The sequence below is a fragment of the Mustela nivalis genome (genome assembly GCF_964662115.1).
Source record: "Mustela nivalis genome assembly, chromosome: 7".
NCBI lineage: Eukaryota > Metazoa > Chordata > Mammalia > Carnivora > Mustelidae > Mustela > Mustela nivalis.
The window spans coordinates 12,774,961-12,800,589 of record NC_139026.1 but is presented as its reverse complement, the minus strand read 5'-3'; the positions used below and the strand labels follow the sequence as shown (position 1 = coordinate 12,800,589).

At 51.6% G+C, this 25,629-nt stretch overlaps 1 protein-coding gene across 4 annotated transcripts in view; it reads right to left on the bottom strand.

Annotated features, from left to right (window-relative positions):
• Positions 1-25,629, bottom strand: part of LARGE1 (LARGE xylosyl- and glucuronyltransferase 1) — a 524,894-nt gene that overhangs the window by 421,832 nt on the left and 77,433 nt on the right. The window contains exon 2 of one of the 4 annotated variants that reach the window (XM_082740543.1): positions 19,463-19,661. The exons of the other annotated variants lie outside the window; for them this stretch is intronic. The gene's annotated coding sequence lies outside the window, so the exon portion shown is untranslated. The remainder of the gene's footprint in view (positions 1-19,462; positions 19,662-25,629) is intronic. 4 annotated transcript variants of the gene reach the window in all.

Here is a 25,629-nt window from a genome sequence, read left to right as displayed (position 1 = left end):
TCCAGCTGCCCCACTAGGGAAGCCTTGTGCTCATGGACTACATGTCCGAAGAGGGGGTGCCTTGTTCTGATCTGCACATGGGCACCTAGGGGTGGCAGAAGGACCCTCTGGCTTTGATCCCCTGTTCCCCAAACACAACAGACACGCTCTCCCCCAGCCTTGCTGTGCCCTCGCCTCCCTCGGCCTCCCTCAACCCTCTGCGGACACGCCCCCATCGATCATGACGACCGGTCATTCCCCCCAGCCGCCGCATCTCCCTTCCCTTCTTTCTCTTCCATTTCTACAACTGCCACCATCTCCACGAACTTCTTCATTTAGTGCTTATCTCCCCTCACTGGATTTTTTTTTATTATTTTTCGACAAACTCGTTAAGGCGATATGCAGCACAACGTAAAACTAAATATATAAAGGGAATGATCTCCTATCCCTGAGCGCACTTGCCATGGTGTGCGACCACCTACCTTAGCCACTTCTGAAATATTTCCACCACTCCGAAATAACGCCCCCCCACAATCCACTGGGCAGGTTCTCCCCACGCGGGGCCTGGTCACGACCAAGCTGCACGCAGTTTCTACAGATTACCCCTTCTGGATGTTTCCCATAGGTGGAGCCCTATAGTATGTGACCTTCAGCATCTGCCCCTCGCCAGAACGTCAGCTGCCGGCAGCCGTCTGTTTTAGTGACCGCTGGACTTCCTGTGTCTCGGGACAGTCCCGACCGGAGAAAACCAGGAGGCAAAAGTAAGCGTCTGAGGAGTGAACGAATGCGCAGGTGGACGGGGGCATGGAAGAGTCAAACAGGCCGTATCGTCCAGAAGGAAGGAGGAAGGGAAGAGAACCAAAGCAAAAGGGGCGCAGGCAAGATTCTCTGGAGAAGCAGAAGTGTCCGGCAGGGCTGCGATTCGAGAACCCGGCATGGCTGCAGCAACCCCGTTTTATGTCTCGGCTGGAGTCACACGCCGGGACCGGGCACTCCGCGAGGCTGGCCGCCAGGACAGCTTGAAGCCTTATAAATGAACCTGGCATATTTTCTAGACGCAGTGCTTGCAGAGCCTTCACAGAAACGCCCCTTTTACATAACCACATCCTGGAAGAGGACCCATCGCTCTTGAACGCTTTCCAGGAACATGGCTGTATCCTTACATTGAAATCATCTGCAGTACGACATCTCCCCCAGGATAAACTCCTTGAGAACCGGAAGATGGCTGATTCATCTCTTAATTCCGGCCCCCAGAGCGGGGTTCAGGCCCTGCAAGGGTCTCGGGGAGGCCAGCTGCCCTGCTCAGAGGGAAACAAAGAGACACAGAACTGGTCTCGGGTCCTCTTCCTTGCACTTTCATACTCTGTGACTTCCAGAAACACAGCCTGATGGGCCGTGAGGTGCGGGTTGTTAGGAGCAAAGCCTTGGGGAGGGCTGGCCGGGAGCGGTGTGAGGCTGGGTAAATCGGCTCAGCTTCTCTGTCATCACCAGCAAAGTCAGGGTGACAGCCTCATCAGACTGCTGGGGAGTAAATGAGTCAATTCGTAGGAAGCACGTTAGGATAGGGACCGGCAGAGTACGTGTGCAATAAGCATTCACTTTCCCAATGCAGATCTTCACTTTTCAAGTTCCTCCACGTCCGTATCCGTAAAGAGGAGGATGAAGCCCCGCCGGGGTGCTGAGAGGAGTCAGCAAGGGAGAATGCGCAGCCGTCCTCGTCCCCCACCGCAGCGACACAGAAGTAGGGAAATGTGGCGACAAGCCTGCTGCGGGAAGGCATGCATCTAATCAGTATTTATGGAGGTTTACAGGCTGCAAAGCCCTGGATCACAAGCCTGAGACTCAGAAGGGCCCCGTCCCGAGGATGCACAGTCAGACATGGGACACAGACGGGCTCCCGGACTGAAGTGTTCACGGGTCAGACCTCGTGGACGATATGCCTACAGGATCCAGGCTCTCTCACACTCTTCAGGCGACTGTCCTTTCTGTATTCTCCCGTGAACATGAATGATTTGTACTGCTTGGAAGGACGAGATGGGAGAGCAGTTTGGTGGGGGCTGCACCGCTGTGTGCCCCGCAGCCTTGGGACCCTGATGCATACTTTTCACTCTGCCTGCAACACTCCTCTCCAAACCCCAGACCCACCTTCATCCGGCCCCCTACCCTTCTGATTTTGGATCTCAGCAAATCCTTCCCTGACCACCCCCCATCTAATGTACTAAAAAAAAGATCAGGTTCTATGTCATATGCTTTCCTAACACCCTGTCTGCCCCATGTGCCATACAACAGCTTAGACTAATATATGTACATGACTGGATCACTGGCCCCCATCCCCCCACTAAGCCTGAGCTCTGGAAACACATCTGCTTTGATCTGTACTGAAAACCAAGAGCTTAACACATAGGAGGTTATCTGTGAATCTCGACTGATTGGAGGGCTGGCTGGACGGATAGACCGAGAGATAATCAGGCAAATCCCAATAAGGCACGGACCTCACTCTGTTTCTCTAAACCACTGCCACCCAACAGAATGCTGGCCCCCTGTGTCATTTTAAATTTTCTAGTAACTAATTTTAACAATATATCTATTTAACTCCATAGATCCAAAAACATGTGGTCAATATGAAAAGGATGAGCGCGGTAACGGACATACTGTTTTCATAGTAAATATTCAGAACTGGGTGCATATTTTGCACCCACAGTACATTTCCATTTCGATGCTGTATTTTCAATAATTAAAGTGAAACTGAGTCCTTCCAAAACAATTATCCTCGTGCGGCTAAAGGAAAAAATGTCTCCAAAACAACAAGCTTGCATTTAAAGGGAAAGTATTTCACACTGCTCGCTTTAAAAATTTAAATCATCAAGATTAAATAAAAGCTGAAGTTCAGTTTCTCTGTCACGCTGGGCACGTTTCGGGAGCTCCAGGAGCGCAAGAGGGTGTGGCTGCCACCAGGGAGAGGACGGATACCAACTACGGCAGTGCACACACAAGCGTGGCAGCTTTTAGTCCCGTGGCTCCCACGGGGAGAAGGCTAGGGGAGCTACCATTGACAATGATGAAATGAGAGAGGCTTTTAATCCATTATCTCACATGACCCTTAACAGTCCTATAGGGCAGTCATTGCTATTTGCATGTGACAGGTGAGGACACTGAGCTTGAGAGAGGTGAAGCCGTTGAGCAACATCACAATGGTTAAGACATGGCAGTCAGGATTCAAACCATGGACCACTAACTCCCCAGTCTGTGTCCTTCACCAAATTACTTGCTGAGCCTTAGGTGGGGCCAACAGTATCTCCGTACTGACTCCTTAGAACTGAACACAGTTCACAGGAATGCCCCACTCTGCCATGCTGTGACGGGGACCCAGGCTGTTCACAGATACAGTGTGGAGCCCATCAAGACAGAACTTCTCTGTCCACACATGGCCACGTGACTTACTCTGCCCAATGAAATAAGCCCACGAGCGACTGAGGAGAGGGAAGTGTTAAGAATCAGCGTGTGGGCCCTCCTCTCTCCACCATGGTGATTAGCAGTGGTCCCGACAGGGGTTGTTACCACATTGCCCTGGATCCTGGAGTGAAGACAGCATGGGCTAGAGCCACAGGTGACCTCTGATGAACACACATTATGGGGGCCGAGGGGGGGGGATCTATTGGTGGGAGTCCCTGAGATTAGCTACTCAGATAACCCCGCCCCCCGAACGAGGAGCACACTGTTCACCTGCAGCCAAAGATGGGTAACTTTGGTGTTCAAGGAAAAGTGGGCAACTCAGAGTTCTTCCTTATATTCCCTGCCAGACTCCTGCAGGCTGCTCCTCCCCAAAACCAATGAAAGGGCTATTACACCACCAGCTGTGGTGGGGTCTGGTTTCATCCCTACTGGTATTACTGTATTTCTTACAAATAGCTCATTAAGGCAATTATCAGTCATTAGCACAGTAGCCCGAGCATCAGCACAATCACACACATTAATAAAACACAATTTAGCAGAGCGAGTAGAGACATGAACAAACTGGGCTCCCTTGTGGGGCACTCATGGCTTGAGCCGTAGAGAATTCCCACTGAACTGAAGCGAGGCGCTGCTGAGAAGTCTGCTGGTTCTAGCAATTCTCAGTGCTCTTTTGCCTACCATTCAACTCAACCCGACCAAACCAAAACCACACCCAGAAAACCTGCGTCGTACAGGATGAGTAAGAGTCTGACAGACAGAAAAAGTTAGTAGGATTTCCAAGGGAAAAAAAAAAAAAAAACCAGATCCACAAATCTTGGGAACATGGAGAATCTGTTAGATGCAGAGAATGGTCAAAGTAAGGTCTGGTACAGAGATGTAGGGCCCAAGGCTAGGGAAGCCCAGGCCCCACTGGGGACAACTGTATATAATGTGACCAGTTGTTGAACTTGAGAAACAATGAGGAGTAATCAAAGACTCTTAGCCATGGACTGGCCCTGAGCTGCTCTGAGCTTTAGAGCAACGCTGTGCAGCATGGGAACGCTGGGTTAGTAGACACAAGAAAGAGGGGCGCAGGCCAGCGGCTAGTGCCATCGTCCAGGCCCGCGATGACGGGCACCTCGCCCAGGCCTGTGGCCGTTGGGATGAAAACCCCACTCAGCCGGGTGACCTAAATAAAGGAAGAACAGGGGCGCCTGGGTGGCTCAGCGGGTTAAGCCTCTGCCTTTGGCTTGGGTCATGATCTCAGGGTCCTGGGATGAAGCCCCGCATCGGGCTCTCTGCTCAGCGGGGAGCCTGCTTCCTCCTCTCTCTCTCTGCCTGCCTCTCTGCCTACTTGTGATCTCTCTCCATCAAATAAATAACATCTTTAAAAAAATAAATAAATGAAAAAAAAAATAAAGGAGGAACAAGGAGGTGGGGAAATCAGAGAGAAAGTTCCTATGGTGGACTCTGCAGTTTCAACCTTGGGGACACAATGGTGTCGTTAAAAGAGACATTTTGAAATTATTTTGATAGGTTTAATCTGGGTAGGCAAATGCCAGAGAGGATTAACACATGCAAATATAGATGTTAAAAACTCATTTCTGTTCCCACTCAAGGGCACTTAATATCTGAACAACTCCAAGAGCAGAGGTCCCAGAGGGCTAAGACCACGAGGTCAAGTTTACACAAGGTGCCAACGTGCTCTGAAACATACTAAGAACCGTGCCCGCCCTACCCTGCCTTTCTGTGGTTCCGACAGAGAAGCCCACCTGCCTGTGATCTGTGGCATGGTAGTACCGTCTTCTCCCGGTCATTCCTTCCCCCAAATGTGCACAAGTAATGGCTCCCTCCCCTGCATACCAAGAAGCCACGTCTCCCCATTCAAGTCTCAAGGGCCACTGGGATTCGAACCCACGGCCTCCCAGCATGTACGTGGCAGCCAGGGTGAGCTGTCATTGGTGAGACCTCACTCAATCACGCGTTCACCTTCACTCCACTGGGTCGGAGGCACAGATGGCGCAGGCCTCGCCAGGCTGTCCCTCTATCCATCCGCCCCTCTGAGATGTCCCCTTAGGGGCTCTGGTCCACGACTGAGCTTCCCTTCGTGTGGAATGGCTCATTCCATAAGCACAGTCAAGCCTCAACAGCTGTCCGGGCCAACAGTACAACATGGGTCAAGAAGCTCTTTCACAGTTTGTCTGCTCAGCCGACAAACGTGGACACTGTGCCCTGACAACACACCAGGCCCTGGGCTAGACAAGGAGGCTCGGAGACGAAAAGAAAACCATCTGTCCTTCAAGGAGTTCACAGCCTCCTCAAGGAGACAAAGAAAGAAAAGGACAAATAAAATACAGATCTATGTAATGCAACGGGTTCTGCGTGCTTCCTAGTCTCTTTCCCATTAGGAGGTACCAAGTTAGTATGTGAACTGAAACTAAGGGACTGGTCTGTATTAAAGTGGTTCCCTTGGTCAACCAGGTTGCTGTAGCAAAGTACCATGTGCTGGGGGCTTCAGGAACAACAGAAATCGATTTCTCATAGGCCTGGAGGCTGGGAGTCGGGCTGGCATGGTTGGTTTCTGGCGAGAGCTCTGTTCTCTTGCAGGCCTGCACACTCCATGCTTGGGAAGCCTTTTGGTGGTGACTCTTAATAGGGCACTAATCTCTCTCTGTAGGACTCCACCTTCAATGACCTTAAGGACCTCCCAAAGGCCCCACCTCCTAATACCATCACACTGCAGGTTAGGATTTCAACATTTCAATGGGGAGTGGGGGGATAAGGAGGAGACATTAGGTCTCCTGCAGGATCCTGATTAAACACATCCACTGCATTCACAAGTGCCATTCGTAAGCAGCAACAAGCTTTGCCAAGAGGATGCCAAGCCTGTAGAAGCATACCGGTGTCATAGATTTTTCTGTTCATCTTCTGACAGCCAGGGACCAAGACCAGAAATAAAACAGGTGCCAACATTGTCCCATACAAACATGCTAGGGAAAGACCAGTGTGCCCAGGATCCTCTTAGAACAAGGCAGGGAATAAATGTAACAGGATTGGGAATGGTGATCACTCATCTTCAGAAATGGTGACATGTTGTCATTCCCACTCGGACACAACACGTCACTTCTGCCTCCGCTCAGCCCTCAGCTCGGGTAACAGAGCACAACTTCAGGATGGTCCGTCTTTTCTGCTTATCACAGATCTCCTGGTGAAATGCATTTTCACTGGGGAAACCCTGGCATCCTGAACATCACACTTGCCCCCATCTTTTTCTTTTTTTAATATTTTATTTATTTTATTGAAGAGAGAAAGAGAGGGAGAAGAGGGGGCAGAGGGAGAGGGAGAGAATGCCAGGCAGATTCCGTGGAGCTGAGGCTTGATCTCACAACCCTGAGGTCGTGACAGAGCCAAAACCAAGAGTTGGACAGTTAATCGACTGAGCCACCCAGAAGCTTCATACTTGATAGGTCCCCATCTTGATAGGTACTTTCCTTAACTCATGCATTCTGCAATGTTCCCAACTTCAAAGCCCTTCTAGGAACATCTTTAGATGATAAAACAAATATCCAATGGTAACAACTAAATGAACACTTAACATATACACACAGAGGCAAACGATTCTTTACGGAGTATTCAAATCACGCCAGATACACTCCATACTCTCATAATAAGCATAAAAGAAAAGTTTTATTTTTCTCGTTTTAAAGGAAAAAAATGTTAAAAAGCATTACTGAGATTCAATTACTTATCACAACAAAGGATGGGAAGGAAGGTATATTGAGGTCAAGATTCTAAGTCAGGTCTGTCTGGCCTCCAATATTAATATCCTCTCCATGGATTCCCCTCACTTGGCCACTTCAAATTCCAGACTGTTCTCCTGGAAAGGCTGGTCTGATGGACTATCACTCTCCTGTAAGTGCCTCTGCCTCTCAAATCATTCTCCTCAACCTGACCTTACCCACCACCGTCTATCCCTAGAGCTAAGATGCTGGCTGTTGTGTCTGACCAGCAAATGACACTTTTCCAATAGTCCCCAATAGGGGCAAAGACAGTATTTGGTTCTTGACATCTCAATAATAATGACAATGACTGTGATGGGTAGGTTTGTCAATGTGGCTAGTCTACAGTCCCTGGTCATTTAGCCAAACACCAGCCTCCGTGTTGCGGTGAAGTTATTCTGTGGACGAGGTTGACATGTGTAATAGCTGACTTTGAGGAAAGGAGATGAGCCTCAAGACTGTGAGTGGGCCTCGTCCAATCAGTTGAAGACCTTAGGAGCAAAAACAGGCTTCCCAGAGAAGAAGAATTTCTGCCTCAAGACTGTAGTCCTGACTCCTGCCTGAACTTCCAGCCCGCTGGCCTGCCCTACGGATGTCACAGTTCCCACAGTTCCATGAGACAAGTCCTGAAAATAAAGCCTATGGTATATGATCTCTCTCTCTATGTCCTCCTGGTTCTGTTTCTGCAACGGACCCTGCCTGAGACAATGACCAACACGTGCAGAATGTGACTCCGCGTGAACGAGACAAATGGAAATTCGATCCTCACAACAGGTCACCGATGTAAGCAAGAGCATCTCTTCCACAGAGGAGGAAACCACAGCTCCCTGCAGCGAAACAAGGTGTCCAAGGAACACACAGAAATGACCGGGCCATTGCTTAGACCTCTGGATTCAAATGGCAGGTGATATTCTCCAAGACACACTGCCCCTGCCCAAAAGCCACCATCACGTAATCCCTAATCAGAATACCCGAGGGAAGGAGAGCTCGCAGCTGCCCACTGGCTACGTTCTGAGCACAGCCCAGGGAAGATGGGCGCCCACGGCCTGGGCAAACTGGTTCCTCGCCTCTCAGTGGGGGACCTCCAATATGGTGGCCCAGAGCCTACCATGGGCAACTTCTCCCAGGACACTAATGAGACCCAGGAGACATGAAGAAGGGACTAGCCGAGGGGAGCTTCCCTCCGTCCTTACCACCTTGGCTGAGCCCTGGGCCCTCCTAGTCCGCTCCCTTATCAAGCTGTCCAGCTGTTCAACGTGAATGCCAAAATCGCTGCTCTTCATTAATTCACTGGAAGCCTTCCTGTAAACCTCATTAACGGGCACAGTAATTGCTCTGTGAATATTGCCCATTTTCCAATTATGTTTCTTTCCTCACGCCGGGAGAATCGCCATTGGAGAGAAAGCACTGTGTTGGCTTCATCTGCTCTACCACAAGCGGGTGAATGATTGGCTTTTGACCGTGGCTTCTATAACCCCAAAAAACAGAGAACTCTTTTCATCTGAGACCCATTCTTGGGAATTTAAGAGTGTCCAGCTCAGGGACCCAGGCACGGGGAGCAAGTTCAGGGAAGAGGCCGACCGTGAGAATGAAGTTTCGAGGCAGAGCTGCGCCAAGGGTGGGCCGCCCTCCTCTGCCCTTCCCCGCGAGGCTGGCCCCGGAGTGGCGTGTCCACAGGCACATGGATGGCCTGGGAGCTGCTCGGCCTCATGCATCCATGGAGAGCAGGAGGCATCGCCGTGGAAGGAAGACCGTAGGGAGATGCACCTCAGAAGTAGGAATCCAGGCTGCTCGGCTTTTGTGGGCCATCATAAGTGCTTCTTATGAGACGATCAACCGCTCATCACCTCCCAAAACCCGCAACCCTCCGGAGTCCAATTATCTCCACACATGCCCTCTTTTGCATTCGATGTTCTCATTACATGAGCACACAGAGCGCGGCCTGGCGTTTGGATGCCTGTGCTGTTTCCGCAAACAGAAGGAGTCTTGGTGATGGAAACTCCAGGCCGACGGCGAGCACCCCCTGTGGCCTGTGCGGGGGAAGGAGCGGAAATCACGGGCCAACAGGGAACCTCGCGGGGCAGGGCCAGAGCAGCATGCGGAGTGTCCCCCTCAAGAGACTGCTTGGTGTGATGGACTGATAGATACAGACAGCTGACGGACACCGATATCAACAGATGGATGGCTGACAGAGGCAGGCAGGCAGACAGACAGATACAGCACTGAGGCCAAGATCCTAAGTCAGGGGTGTGTGACCTCCCAAATTAATATCTTCTCCGTGCCACAGTTTACTCTCACTCCACCACCTCAAATTCCAGAACACTCTCCTGGAAAGGCTGGTCAGAGGGACAGAGACATTCTCCCCTGGGGGCCTCTGTCCCTCAAGTCACTCTCCTCCATCAATCTGTCCCTAGAGCTGAGACGTTGGCTGAAAGTCCTATAAGTGTAACAGACCCCAACACATTTGTGTATGTACACACAAATGCACATCCACACACAGTGTCAGAGACACACCGCCGAGCCACTCAGTAGTTTCCACGTAGTCTCTCCTTCAGCAGGCACACACCAGTGCCTTCCCCACCCGGCACCGGTCTCCCCCCACCCACCCAGCCCTTTGCAGGTACACGCCCTCTACAGGCCTCTGCCGGTACTGTGCCGCTGCTCAGAATACACCTGTGTGCCAAGTGTCAAGTCCTTGTGCATCCGATCCTGTCCTGAGCCCCACGTATACGTTAACTCACTGAACGCCCCCTGTGAGGCACAATTCTCACCATCCCCATGTTACAGCCAGGGAGGTCAAATTCCTTGCCCAGGGTCGCCCGGCCAAAAAGTGGCAGGTGGGCTCCAGAGAGGACCAGCCTCTCAAGCCCCGCAGGGGGCAGGAGGAAGCCCGCTGGTTGAACAGCTACGTAATAAATGTGCCCTCACATCACAGACAGGCTCTGCTGTGGATTAACATGCGGCAGCACACCTTCTATTGGCAAAATGCTTCATTCTCATTTTTAGTGGTTATGCCTTACAACTTCCCGCTAGGTCAATATTATCGAGGGGGTCAGCGGTAAGGGAGGACAAGATCTTTATCCACGTTTGACAGATTGGGAGGCCGAGGAGGGGCCGAAGGGGATGGGGGGGGGGACTGAAGGGGGCGCAGGACAGCGTGGTGCAGCGTGTGGAAAGGGGGTCTTTACAGGCAGAGGACTCAGGATGAGACCCCAACTCCTAAGTCACTTGACTTTGGACTGTCTGTGCCTTAGTGTCTCCCCTATAAACACAGGATATGACTATACTTACTCACACTAGCACAAATATTAGAGTCTCCCTGTGGCACAACGGCCGGTTTATAAGAGCGAAATCAAGGGTATTTCCCTTCCTATCCAAGGGGGAGCACAAAGGCCTAAGGGGCTCAGGATTCCAACCAGGGGTGTCCCGGGGCTCAGCCCATACAGCAGGCACGGTCAGAGTGCTGGTTTATAAGATCTATTCATGTGTATGGATAATAGTCCTTATATAGCTAGGACATTTTAATGCCAAAAGTGGGAGATCTTTTACTAAAAAGTTTTGCCTTGGGAGGTTGGAGGAGCCAGATGGGAGAGAAGGGCGTTCAAGGAGCTGTTGTGTATCTGTGTACTCGCCCTTTCACAAGTATTTTCTGCGTACCTACTAAGAGCCAGAGACTAGTAAATGATGGGGCCTAACATTTCCTACATGTGTCTCCATGCACACACTGTTCCCCCATCATCTTCCGAGACATCCGCCTCCGTGGTCCCTTCAGTTCCTGCTGTCCGTGGCTAAACCTCGACCCTGGTGTTAGATGCTGGTCCCCTAGTCAGGGGGCACCTCCTCTGCCTTCTTAGACTCGGCCTGACGCCGCCCCCGCACAGACCTTCCCATCCAGTGTGCTGACTCCCACCACGCTGCGGTCTCTGGTTTATCCAGGGCACGTAAGGAGGGTCTGGAACTGCCCTGCTGTCTTGTTGACAGTCTGTCACTCCAAAGACAATGTCTGCTCCATGGGGACAGGGACCCTGTCAACTCATTCACGGTTGTCCCTCCAGAGCCTGAAAAACTACAGGTGTTCAATGAGTACTTTCTGAATGATTAAGGAGAGGGAAGGGGGGATGCAGAGGAGGAGGCGGGGAGCTCAGGGTGGCCGCACGAGATCGTGAGGGACGGAGAGCATGCTGGAAGGAGGCAGGCAGGCTACTGCGGCGGCCCTGGGAGCAGAGCCTTGTAAGGCAGAGGTTCTCATCAGTGTCTGCCCACAGCCTGTACAAGCCTGCCTTTTCCCTCTGCGTGGACTAATCTCACTCCTTCGCTTCTTGGGGCAGCAGCTCTGTGTCCTACCCTTCTGTGCCCCCACAGACCTGAACAGATGGTGCATAGCAAATGCTGATTAAATAATGAAAACAAAGAAGTCTTGCCCATGCTTTTTGGTTTATTTTTAAACAGACGAGACACCCAGGACTGGCAAGCCCAGGGACTTGGCAACAGCTCACAGAATTTAGGGGAGGAGAACCCAGGTGAGGGTCACACCTCCCAGGGCTCTGGGTGCTGTGACCGATCGCGATTCCCTCAGATGCTGAAAGGACCCTCAGGCCCTCGACCACTCCCCCAGGAGGGTGCCTCGCTACAAGCAGGCTCCAGTTCAGGCGGCGGGTCAGACCTCACGCCCGCTTCTCCACTGCCATTCTAGTAACTGGTGCCGCAGATCTGGGGGCACATGGTGCGTGTTTGATAAACAGGGGCCGACAGGCTGATTGACCCCTGTGCTCAAAAGCGACGTCAAAAACCACCCATGTGAAGAGAACGGACTTCCCTGACCCCTCTCCCTGGCAGCCTGATCCAGACGCTGAACAGCTTCCAAGTTCACACGGGCTCCCGCGACCTCTGGAATCCAAAAGTATGGGCGATGTGGCTAAGGTTCAGACCTTCCACTGTAACTCTGCATTCCTCTGCCACTCAGACAAATCTCAGGGTCTACTGCCACCTGGAACCCACCCCGCCCCAACCCTCCCACAGGCCCATGGCTGTTCATACACACGCCGGGTTAGCTTGTCCTTACCGCCGGGTGACCACAGCCCTCACCACCGTGACCCCTCAGCACCAGCTCATGGCCAGGGACACCACCCAGGAGTTGCCTCAACTGCCTTGACTGCAAATCTCTCTCCTGTATTAATTATTTAATCCCACGAAATCCACTTCACTTCCCCCACATAACCCCCAGCCGGCCATCCGCACTTCCCGCGTGAATCTTGTCTTCCGTAAGTGATCCTTCAAGAAATGGATCCTTTTCTCTGAAACTCAGCTCCTTCACCTCTACGTCGGGCCCTCTGCAGAGAGAGCTTAACTGTTCACCAAGCTCTGCACACAGGGGGAGACTGTTTTCAGCTCCCCTGCAGGAAGGCGTGACGCTGGGATTCAGTTTTAACCCGGGGGACGTGAGTGGCAAGAAGGCTCACGCCCTTCCCGGACCGTGCTGGCTGGACATCGGTGTCCGCAGCTTTACGCCCACACGAGGGCCTGAGTCACTGCGTGGAGCAGACACCCCGCCCCCTTCTTTTACTCTCCCCAACCGACTCCTTTGGAGAGTGAGAAGTACATCTCTTGAGTCATTATACATTCTCGAGTCTGTTCGGTCTGCTCTAATGGGATGGTTAAGATAGTTAATAAAATTCTGTAAAATACCTAAGATACGATCTGGCATAGAGCCTGACCATATAACAGATATTTGATTAAGTTTTTTCCCCTTTATCTGCCCTTATAGCATTTGGCCTCGACTCTTGAATATGAGAATACAGGTTACCACATAGTCAATTCCCTACTGTACTCTCTTCCTCAGCACAGCCTGGGGAGGGGGCAGCCGTCTCCCACTCAGACCCCCGGCGAAGCCTGAGATTGCTAAAGAGAGGACTAAGACGTTCATCCGGCACCAGTCAGACCAATGCATCAAAATTAAGCCCAACCTTGGGCGCCTGGGTGGCTCGGTGGATTAAAGCCTCTGCCTTCGGCTCAGGTCATGGTCCCAGGGTCCTGGGATCGAGCCCCGCATCAGGCTCTCTGCTCCGCAGGGAGCCTGCTTCTCCTCTCTCTCTGCCTGCCTCTCTGCCTACCTGTGATCTCTGTCTGTCAAATAAATAAATAAATAATCTTAAAAAAAAAAAAAAAAAAAACCCAACCGGCAGAAACCCAGAAGCACAGATGGCAGGGTGCACAGAAGATGCAAGAGCCAGATCCTGATGCCCAGCTTCGGCTATGGGAGCAACAAGGAGACAAGGCACATGCTGCCCAGCGGCTCCCGCAAACTCTTAGTCCACAACGTCAAGGAGCTTGATGGACCACATAACTCAGTGCAGAGACGGCTCATGGTGGCTGTGCCAAACCCACGGTGCAAACAAAGAGCAGCCCCGCCGCCAATCCCAACGCCAGGCTGCACAGGATCTGGGCACACCGTATTGGTGTTCAGAAAACCATAAAACTACAAAACAAATACATGAATTCCCCCACTGCGTAAGCTTTATTTTATCCATCTTCTTTATCAGTTATTAACTACTGGTTATTAGTAATTATCCACAGCTGGAAATGCGTGATGTGCATGACTTCGTTTCATCCTTATTAGATCCTTACAGGGGAGGTACAGTTTCGAGTCCCATATTGCAGGAATCTATGGCTCGGGGGTGTGTGTGTGTGTGTGTGTGAAGTATTCTATCCAAGGTCAAAAAGCTAATAATAGAGAACTCGGAGGCTTGACTCCAAAGCCCACAGTCTTGTCCTGTCTGAAACAGGAGTGTCTTCTGCTCAATCAGGTCTCCCTCCTGGTCCACCCCCGACCCTGGCACCCGCATGCAGACCCTCTTGCTATTACAGCATCTTGACGGTCTTGCTACCTCACTCCCAAGGTTCTTGCTCCTTCCTGTCCTTCTCCTGCCGCGGGGTGAGACGTGCATGCTGGCTGAAACCCAGTCATACAGGGTCACACCCCTGCTGAGCGTCCTCAGCCCTTCTCATGAACTACCTGGGAGGGAGGCACCCTCGTCGGGGTCGGTGGCCAGGGTTGCGGACTCCCGGTGCCAGTGCTGACTTGATGAACTTCTTGTCAGTTTCGCAGAGCGAGACTGCCCACTCCCTGAGAGCAGGAGCCTTTCTTACTCATCAGTCACCATAGCCAGGCTCCCATAGCCAGGCTCCCATGTCCCCACCGGGAACGTAAGTGTTGAAGAGAACAAAACTCTGTGCCCTCCTGAGACCCCATTCTGCTTTAGGGATCTCTGAATGATCTGTGGTAGCTGGCAGATACCCTAGCAAGGGCAGACCGGTCTTTAAGATTTTATATATTTATTTGAGAGAGAGAGAGAGAGAGAGAGAACAAGAGAGGGGGAGAAGCAGAGAAAGAAGGAGACTCCCCACTGAGCATGGAACCCAAAGCGGGGCTTGATCCCAAGACCCTGGGATCATGACCTGAGCCAAAGGCATCACTGACTCAGCCCCAGGCACCGCAGGCAGAATGAACTTAAAGAGAACCCTGGCTTCACATGCAAATGCTGCCACGTACTACGGAAGCATGACAGAGCTTCCATCCTATGGTAGAAAACCTCGCAGATATGAGCCTGGAAGAGTGTGTGGCACGTGGCGGGCAAATACTGATTTCTCTCCCCATCTCCACACTGTAAACTCCTAGAGTGTGGGGGCCAGACCTTACACTTCTCTTTCTTTTTCCACCAGGCCTTGGGGGATATAAACCATGCTTGAAGGTAAATGTTTGTTTGACTGATTAGCTACGGGGGATCTCCAGGAAAGCGAGCCAAAGATAGTTAAGGAGCTTTTTTCCCAGCCACCTGTATAAAGGATGTCGAAGAGCGCGCTGTGAAAGAGAACAGAGTGGGGACACCCGTAAGGCCATTTCAAAATAATGTCCTGGTCCTCTCTGACCCCAACCAATGACCTGCCTGCTGAAGCCCGTATTTCTCCTAATAGAAAGGTGTGCGTCCATACGTACTTACAGCACAGTAGCTCCACTGTCAGTACATTACTGTAAATTCTCAACAATCATAAGCATAATAAACAAGGGGAAAAAAAGAAAAAAGAACAAGGGAAATAGACTAGAGTCTGCCCGAACGATCAAGCACTTACAAACTACCCATGAAGAAATGGGAAACTATAAGCAGCAATGCCTCAATTTACCCAAGTTCCATTTAAGTGACTTTTTAAAAAAGATCCTGTTCATTCTGAAAGAGAGAGAAAGCGGGGTGGAGGGGGGCGGTAGGGAGCAGAGGGAAAGGGAGAGAATCTCAGGCAGATTCCATGCTGAGCATGAAGCCCCACAGGATTCTCAACCTCCTGACCCGGAGATCGTGACCTGAGCTGAAAGCAAGAGTCAGAACCACCCAGGGGCCCTTAAGTGTCTTTTGTGGGTCACAAAAGGCTTACTGTTTTTGTTACATTTAGGTTAAACTAAGTGAAAAGATACTTGTCTGGTCTTATAACCAATATAATAAATATATTCTAAGTTTTTCTTAACGATCCCAGTTATTCACGTATCCCCAAGCGTGGCCGGATGCCTGGCCAAGGCACCGTGTGGCACTAAGTTGTACTACACACTGTGTGTGCCCGTGGGAGCCACAAAGGTGCTACGGATCTGCCTGACCTTACAGCTGTAACATGACCTTCCCGTCCTTTTCCTAGAGGTCAGGCTGTCACTCCTTTTCATGCTTCCGGCCGCCTTCTCAAGCTCCCCTTTCAATGCACTGTTTTGTTCTATCCTCTAACTTAGGAATTCGAACGTGAAGTTGGTCAGAATTACCTAAGACTGTCGGGAATCGTGGAGCTCGTCTCCTCCCAGTCCCAGGTAGACCCGATCTTCCCCAGTTCCCGGAAGTGAACGGTCACCGTGTGTCTGCCTTTGCCCAACCGACTGTAAGCAAAAGCCTGGTAAGAGCCTGAATGTGATTCCCGGGGTACCAACTTCATCCAGGCTCGATGAGCTAGGACATTTCGGAGAATGGGACCTGCCTGGGTCCCAGAGTATGAGTCTCACGGAGCAGAAGCTCTCCACAGACACACATACCAACCGCGGATGAACGCGTTATAGGAGTAAGAAATAAATCCTTATTAGTTACACCCCGGAGACTGAGGGATTGTTCAAATAAACAGCATCACCTAATCCATCCTGATGAATATAAATGATATATTTAAAAAGAAAACAAGATCATGAGTCATCTGCCAAGAGGCCTTCCAAGGAGAAACATTCGTGAGCTTATACTCGGACCATGACACGAGCCTTGGCTGCACATGCATGTGTGTAAATACAGCCCTAGCCCCAGTGTGCGCCTGATGTCACCGCTTCCTTGCCTAGATCTCCTGGGAGTTAGAAACTGCCCAAGGGCAGAAACCGACTCCTTTCTGTCTTCCCAGAACCTACTACAGTGCCTGGTACAGAGCAGAGGTCACAATACATACTCCTCTAAGCTGGAAAATATAATTAGTGGAGTTTGCCCAAGTTGACACGGAGCTTCTAATGGAAAAGAGAATTAGGCTCCACTATCCTTCTAAAACACAGTTCCACTCATCCCATCACATGCCGTTCCCTGTCCTTGCCCTCCACATCTGAGGACAGAGCCCGTGACTCATGCCCACAGACAGCGTGACCGTGGACAGATGCAACTGCGCCCAGCCAACGGCTCCTTCTGTCCATTGTGCCTTCCCAGTAGACAGTGAGGAATTTTCTGGCTGGGGCCGATGGTGGAGAAAGCTCTTTCTGCTGCCCTCTGGGGTCAAGACAGCCTCTCGTTCAAACTGAGTCATCTGTACTTCACGCTGGCTGTCCTGTTCAAAGGGCAGATCTTGGAACAGGACTTAGCAGTCACCCCAGAGCACCCCACAGCCGAATGACGATGCACACCTCGTCTGCCCTTCAAGTACCTCAAGAGCAAACAGAAACTGCTGCCACATGGCGGGGGCGGGGGCGTGTGTGAAAGGTGTCAGTCACTCACTTTGAGACATTGCTATCCTCATTTTCCAGATGGGAAAATGAATGAACCAAAAGGTTCATGTCACAGGCTCGATGAAACACACAGGCCCCTGGATTCTGTGTATATCTGACTGACTGATATCCCTTAATTACATGTATTTTTCTGAGTCCGTAATTTATCTGTTCCTCTGCTTGTTCCTCTCATCTGTAAGGCCAGAGGCACAACTACCCCCATTTTCTATATGAGGTTTACATTAAACTAGCAAATGATGGTCCCAGAATTTAAAGTTCTGACTAATTACAAAGCCTAGACACTCCCTACTAATAATAGCTCCTACCCCTTGTTTTAATGATAACGAAATGGACAAATATAGCAAAAGTGCTAATAGCAGTGCCTCGCACCCAGTACGGCTTCAGTAAACGGCAGCTGTTTATAAAATTATATACAATGACAGCTACTGCCCACCAACGCACTTTAGCACAGTTTGTGGGTGGGTGGGTGGGGGGTGCTGGAGACAGGTGGGCAACACGGAGTAAGTCTCATGTTATTGGTATTATCACTCAGCCCAGAGGCAACACTTTGGGCCTGAGTTTTCTCATGTACAAGATGAAAAAGGGTTAGATCCTCTCCAGGAACTGGTCTTAAAATGCTCTGATTTGTGATTCTAGTAACTGGCCAATAAACGAGCGACTTCATGACCGACCACCCCAGACCATTCCCCAGGTCCCCTCTGCAGAGGACACTGGCCTTTCCTACAGAGAGCTGGGGAGGGGTCCCAAAGGCCCGTGCCACTCTAAAACAAAAACCTCAGAAAGGAACGTTCAAGAAGCCACTCATCATGTCAGCATCGGGATATTTATCAAATCCCCAAACATGGGACGGTGACAGAGACAGGGAAACAAAGCCCACCTGGCTGGCCCCTGCCACCCATCAAAGCCGACTCCAACTGCGACTGGAAGCGGCTCCGCTCCCCAGATGCAATTAGTGAGAACAAAACAGCAGGTGTGGATGTGGGAGAGCATCGCGATGGGAGGCAGCAGCCAGGACGGCAAGACACAAACTGCCACTCAGGAGGAGGACAGCAGAGCGGGAAGCTTGGGAGAGAGATCTTCAGAGCAGAGCTGGGGAGAGGCAGTGCTGAGGCTGCCCATGCCGCCAGTCCCACACCTAGAAACCTGAGTGCCAAGGACAGACAGATCTGCCACCAGAACACATTTCAACACAGCCACGTTCATTTCTTTTTTTTTTTTTAAGTGGTTTTTTTAAATTGTGGTAAAATTCCGCGTGTCTCTCTAACACAAGCTTGGTGCCTTACAACAACAGAACTTGTTCCCTTGGAGCTCTGGAGGCCAGAAGCCCAAAAATTGAGGGGACCTCTGTGCTCCCTCCAGAGGACTAGAGAGTTCGCTCCTTGCCTCTCCCAGCTTCTGACTTGTGGTTTCATGACTCCAATCTCTCCCTTGGTGGTCACATCGCCTTCCCCCTCCTGTGTGGGGACAATCTCCCTCTGCTCCCTCTCAGAAGCATGCAAGTGACTGCATTTAGGGCACAGCCCGATGATCCAGGATTATCTCCTTATCCTGAGAGCCTTTTGCTTAATCACACCTGAAAAGGGTCTTTCCTGATTTTCAAACAGAGTAATATTTACAGGTTCCAGGGATTAAGACTTCATATCCCTGGAAGACATTTTTCAGCCTACCTCAGTTCTCTTCTTGCCTAATTTTAAGAAAAGCAAGAAATATTTTACCATAAGAGTCACAAACCTAGGATCTACCCAAGCTGGAGTAGCCCTGGAAATCAGCACCTCCTAGCCTCCTCCAACTGAACAGAGGCCAGGGGTGAAAGTTACTGACCTCGAATTACCCAGAAGATACAGCCAAGCAAACAAAAGCCACTTCAATCCACAGCTTCTCCCCGGGCATTCAAACGACTTCACAGAAAAGAATATTCTATTGCCCTCCTCTCGCTCCCCACAAAAAATCCTCCGTGCATACATTTTTAGCACATCTGCTGCAGAAAAGGAGCCACATCTCCACTAAAGGATATGATTTACCAAAAAAAGCAACTTCTGAGTTAACCCAGCAGACCAGAAATACAGAGAGTTCACGAGTTCTGGTGTGGGTTCATGCCTGGACAGTGTGACCTCAGGCCCGTCCCCCAGTGGCCGACGTAGGAGGAGGGAGCTGGGTGACCACAGGGATCCGACTGGGCTGCTCTTGAGGAAGAGAAGGCAGGTACCGTGGTGCACGGCAACGGGAGCCGAGACGAGTGAGTCTGGGAGACGAGGAAGCTTATTCAGTTACCGACCTCCAGGGTTTTCTGGAAGCATTAGAATCACCTGGACAGTGTTAAAACACGAATTTCTCAGCCTTACACACCAGAGGCTCAACTTCTGTACGTCTGGGGTAAGGCGGGCCCAAGGATGTGCACGTCTCCCACAAGTCCCCAGGTGCTGCTGAAGCTGGTCTGGGGGCCACTGTTCTCCGGAGGACCCGGGTGGTGAGGGCTGGGAGAGGGGAGAGGAGGTGTAAGAAAGGGGCAAAAGGGGTGGGTCTCGGCGACAGGTTGAGAGGATTCCTAGGGTTCGGGCAGATGCGAAGAAGTCACGTGACAGACAAAGGCGCTACGGTCACAGAAGGTGGGAGCAGAAAGGGGGAGCCTTAAGGAGGAGCGAAGGTCAAGGATTCGGTGTTTGACATACTAAGCTCAAAGCTGCCACACACACCAGCCGCTAAGGGGGCGAGTTCATGAACAAGAAGAAGCTGCAGAAGTCGGAGGTGACTGACGGCTCAAGTGCAGGAAGGGGGGTGTCGGCTGAGGCACCTGGATGGGAGTCCTCGTGCAGAAAGTGCCCCGAGGGGGGCCTTCGGCAGCAGGAGGTGGTCGATGGGATGAATGAGCATTCCAGTTCGGGAAGCGTGAGGACGGAAGCAGGGTGTGACCTAACCACCAGCTCCCTGATGGCACTGACGACAGACAGCCTGGGGTCAGAAGCCAGATTCTGATGGCCCCGCTGAGGAGTGTGAAAGCCTTGCCCACGGCTCTTGGAGGCCTGGTGATGAAGGAGGGTGCAGAAGGAGGCTGGGCTGAGCAAGAAAGGGCTGTCTATCTCCTCGGTGAGGGACCACTCTCCAGAGTCAAAGAGCCATCCCCAGAAAGTGGGGGAAGAGGGAAGCAGGGAGAGGTGACACAGGGGAGGCTGAGGAGGCAGCCATCAGCTGAAATAAATTAATGACAACCTTGGGGGTGACTTCAATGCCAGCACCCCCTATCCCAGGGGCTGCCCCCAAAGGATCACACTTGCCTCTGAATTCCCAGTCCCTAAAATAGCACCTGCCACCAAGAGCGACCTTAGTAAAGGATCACTGAAGGAAACGAATTCACGAGAAAATGTAACCATGCTAGAATGAGAGAGAATTCCTTTATCCAGGATGAGGGTCAGCATTATATCCGAGCAATACGGAAAGAAAAAAGGGAGAACGCAGACCAAGGTAGGTTACAAATGTCTCCCGTCTTCAGACTTCTGCTTCCTAAACTGTGCTCTAGCATTTCTACTAGAAATGCTAGATGGTTTAAAAACCATCTTTTTAAACTTGGTGCAGACAGAAGAGAACAATACATCTGCCACTTCACTCCCTTATACCAAAGCTTTTCTTCCTCTCCCCAAAGAAAGAGAAATGGCTCATCTGACTGACAGGGCTGCAAATACTCGTTTGGCCATACTGAAAGGTATGAAAGATTAAAAGGGGAAAAAAAGGAAGAAAGGAAAGAAAAACTGGTGTGTACTTCCGGACACCCGGCCCTCAGCCACCAGAGTCTCCTTTCTAATCACTCCTTGCTCACAGCCCTTCTACTTGCTGTTCCCTCTCTCTGAAATACTCTTCCCTGGCTAACCTAGGTGGCTTGTTTCCTCACCTCACTCAGGACTATGATTATTTGCTACCTTCTTGAAGAGGCTCTTGAAAACCTCTTTTTCAAGAGAACATCCCTTCTCACGTCATGGTCCTATCACCCTGACCCTCGGTGCTCTAGCTTGCTTTTGTCTTCCCTTCTCAGTACCTCCTGCACTAAACACAGATGACGCATGTGTGTTTACTAAAAGATCCACTGGACCAGGGGCTTGGCTTTGCTCATCCCTGTGTCCCCGGTGCCTACTGTAACTCCTGGCCCATAGCAGGTGCTCAGTAAATATATTTTTAAAAATTTCTACCCGCGTAGAGTTGACACCACTAACTATCTACGAGTCCACCGCCTGACCTCTCTGGAACATGCCCAGCCTTAATACTCCCTTTACGGGCCACTGGAGGAATCGACTTGAGCCGTGGAAACCTGAAGAGTGCTGAGAAAATGCTCCTCCCTGCACCTGCGCTGCAATCAGAGGAAAACTGATGACTGGCAGAAAAATCCAGCCACCATCTGGCTGTTCAAGGACCCCTCCTGGGTGCTGACAGCATTGTCATTCAAAGATAATGAAGATTAAAACCAACAGTGATCTGGGGGGACAGGTTCCCAAGAGGCAGCCTGGCTGGCCTTAACCCCTTCTGAGCCACAAGAGCTTGCAGACGTCTTGAGAAGAAACCAATCTTCCCGGGGGATGGAGGCAGGAGGCTGGCAAGGTCCCTGCTTGAGAGAGGATGGGTGACCTGTCCCAGGAAGGGACGAGATGGAGAAAGTGCAAGCAGAAGCGCCTGGGCGAGATCGGGGCAGTGGGGATGTGAGGAACGGCACCCCATTGACAGGTGTAACATACCACCCAGCCATCAGTCAACCAGGCCCTTCAGGCTAGATGCCAACCATGCTTTCAGCTCACTGACTAAAATGACGGTGCGTGCTCCCACCCTCGAGGCCTGGGACCCACGGCCACTCTGTCTTCAACGGACGCTCCGTCTCTGAAGTTTACAGAAAGAGGTTGTGCTGCCTCATCCATTTTCACGAGCCAGTGCTGAGCACGCTTGATGAGAACATAAAACTTTGGCGAGCTCCGGAGGACAGAGGGAAGCAGCACCGGGCAGATGCCAACCCAGAGGGGGCCGGCGGCATTCCACCACACCTCCTCCCCGGCACACAAGGAGAAGAAACTACCATGGACACGCTGCCTCCACGAGAGGCAGCGCAGGCTCACCCCGGGGCCAGACGGCCCGCTGGAAACCCACCTCTGCCATGTATCGGCTGGGTGGTCCTGGCCAACTTACTTATCATCCCCACGCCTTGGTGTCCTCGAAGGCAAAAATGAAGACTTCAACAAGTGACTAACCACTGGGGTCATTCTGAAAATTAGACAAATGCATTTATGTCAAGCATCAAGTACAGGGTGCGCAAGGACTGCAAGAGGCTAGAGAAGATGAGACGGATGAAGGTGAGGATGAAGAGCGCTGGTGGTGGCGGCACTGGTGATGGTGGAGGTGCTGGTGCTGGTGGTGATGGTGTTGGTGATGATGCTGGTAGTGACGGTGGAGGTGCTGGTGGTGCTAGTGATGGTGCTGGTACTTATGATGGTGGAGGTACTGGTGATGATGGTGCTGGTGCTGGTGCTAAGGATGATAATGGTAACACTGGTGGTAATGATGACAGTGGTAATGGTCATGGTGGTGGTAGTAGTAATGGTGGTGGTAGTAATGGTGGTAACAAAGGTCGTGGTAATGGTAATGGGGTTGGTGGTGGTAATGGTTATGGTGACACTGGTGGTAATGGTGGTGGTAGTAATGGTGGTGATGTTAATGATGGTGCTAATGCTGGTGGTAGTGGGTGGTAATAGTGATCGTAATGGTGGTGGTGCCGGTGGTAAGGGTTGTCATAAAGAAGGTGGTGGTTATGACAACACTGTTGATGGTGATGGTGGTGGGGGTGGTAACGGAGATGCTGAAGGTAATGATCACTGTGGTAATGGCAGTGGTGCTAGTGTGGTGATCCTACTGCCGTGTTAGCAGAGACTCTGGGGCTACACAAAGGAATGACAAGAAAGTCACTGGAAGAAGAGCTCCAGGCAATGCAGCCTTTTAGAACCTGCTTGGGGTGTGTGTGAGCACTGCCTCCTCTGGTCCTCCTCTCCCACTCCTCCAGGAGCACACCTGCAGACGAGGAGACGGGGATCCGGAGAGACGAAAAGCTGCCGACAGCAGTGGTGGGTGTGGGGGAGGGGAAGGATTTTCAGTGGCAGCTGCATGAGGAGCCAATGGCAGCCCGGGGCCTGGGGTGGCCCACAGGAGCACTCTCAGGGCTCACAAGAACTTACTGGAACCAGCTGTTGGAAAAGTACTTTCTGGTTTTTAAAAGATGACTGAATGAGAACTCACACGGGACATTTGCCTGTCTCCTCAGTGGCTTCACATCCAGCCCTTCCGGTCCAAGCCCTTCAAAGTCCAGTCCAGTGACCCCTTTCATGCAGGCACAGGCACAGCACTGGGGAAAAGTTGGACCTAGAGGATGGAGTCCTCACAACACACACACACACACACACACACACACGCACGCATGCACACAGACCTGAGCCCCCGGAAGAAGAGACCATTCGAGCTGCTTGGCTTGCACACAAAGCCACTCCCCATCTGGCCGGGGAGTCAACCCCCAGCACTCACTTCACCTTTCCAAATCCCAGGCATCTGGGCAGCGTACGAACAGGTTTGAACAGCGCTCTCCTTCACGCATCTCTGACGTCCCTCACCTTTCTGTCCCTGCAGCTCCCACTGACCAGAAGGCCCTCCCTCCTTTCTTTCTAGCTAACGCCAAACTTCTTTTCAAGATTCTAGAACCAAATGCCTCCCCCGAAAGCCTCTAGTTAATGGCCCTTTTTCCAGGTCCCCATAATACTGCACCTTCCCTGTTGAAGCACCGTGAGTCCCAACACCTACTGTAACAACCAGACTCCCAGGGAGCCCCCACTGGGGATCTGGAGGGCACTGGAGACACCCAGCCATCTTCTGCCCTCGTGCATGGATCAGATCTAAGCACAGACAGCAAAGCCCAAGCCTGACAGGCTGCAAGAGCTCCCACCTAAGCATAAAATCAGAACACACCCGAGATGGGGGTCCAGCAACCAAAAACACCATCAGAGGGACCGAGACAAACTCAAGCCTTAACCAAAAATGGGGTCAGTGCCCGAGGGAGCCTGGACCCCGAGCCAGAGCCTCCAAGCTTCCCAGGAGCTGTGGCTTGGACCGTATTTTGGAACGCCACAGAATGAAAGTCAGGAAGGGTTTTTGGGCTGTGGCAACTCCAGAGGGATGGGACCAGGCTGCCCACAAGGCAGCGGGTAGACGAGCTGCAGACCCCGACTGTACTTGGGGGTTCCAGCTGCTGCCAGGCTCAGCACCTAGTGACCTGTGTCCGGAGAACACCCTCACCGGCAATCTACAGCAGGTGAGAGCATGGAGCCTGGGGCTTCATTTGCTTCAAAACTCTGGTCAGGAGCCCACCTGAAACTGCGCCCAGCACACACTAAGTGCTCAGAAAGTGCTATTATTAGGCCACGGTTAGTGGCCTCAGCAGACTGGGCCTTGCAGGGACCGTGGCACGTCTGAGCCCCAGGTGGGTAACGTCAAGCCACAGGATTCAGTAAGCCCCAGGACTTACTGGGAGGACACGTGCTAGAAAACTCCCTATGTCCCACGGAGCAGGGGAAATGAGATCCGCCCCCAGGACCCCCAAAACACCATGCTCGCCAAGGAGCTTAGACTATATCAGCCTGTATGGTGAACTGACTTTGACACTGTTAATTATATTAGAGCCCCAATTAGATTTGAAGCTCCTCATAACAGCTAAACATCTGAGAGGCACTTCACCAATTACAAAGTTCTATGATCAAGTCAGTGACCGCCCTGTTCAGGGCTGAACTGTCCCTGCACCCCCGCACCCTCCCCCCCGCTCAAATTCAAAGACCCACTCTACCTCCCGGGACCTCAGACTGTGACTATATTTGGAGACGGGGTCTTTAAAGAATTAAGGTGACATGACATCTCTAGGGTGGTCCAATGACTGGTGTCCTTAGAAGAAGAGGCGATTGGGACAGACGCACACTGAGGGCAAGACTGTGTGAGGACACAGGGAGAAGATGGCCAACGGTAAGCCCAGGGGGAGGCGCCTCTGGAGAAGCAACCCTAGAGAGAGCCCTCCATCTCACTCCAGCTCTCAGGGCCGGGAGGAAATGCCTTTCTATGGTTTAGGCCTCCCAGTCTCAGGTGCTTTGTTAACAACAGCCCTAACACACCTATGAGGTCGGTCTCCCCCCACCCCCAACCCCACGTTTCTATTTATTTGAGAGACAGCAAAAGAGACCACAACTTGGGGGAGAGGCAGAGAAGACAGAGAAACAGACTCCCTGCTGAGCAGGGAGCCCAATATGGGGTTTGATCTCAGGACCCTGGAATCATGACCTGAGCTGAAGGCAGATGCTTAACCGACTGAGCCACCCAGGCGCCTCTGACCCCATGAGGTCAGTCTTGGTGTGTAGCTGCTATCTTTGTACCATGAGAACACTG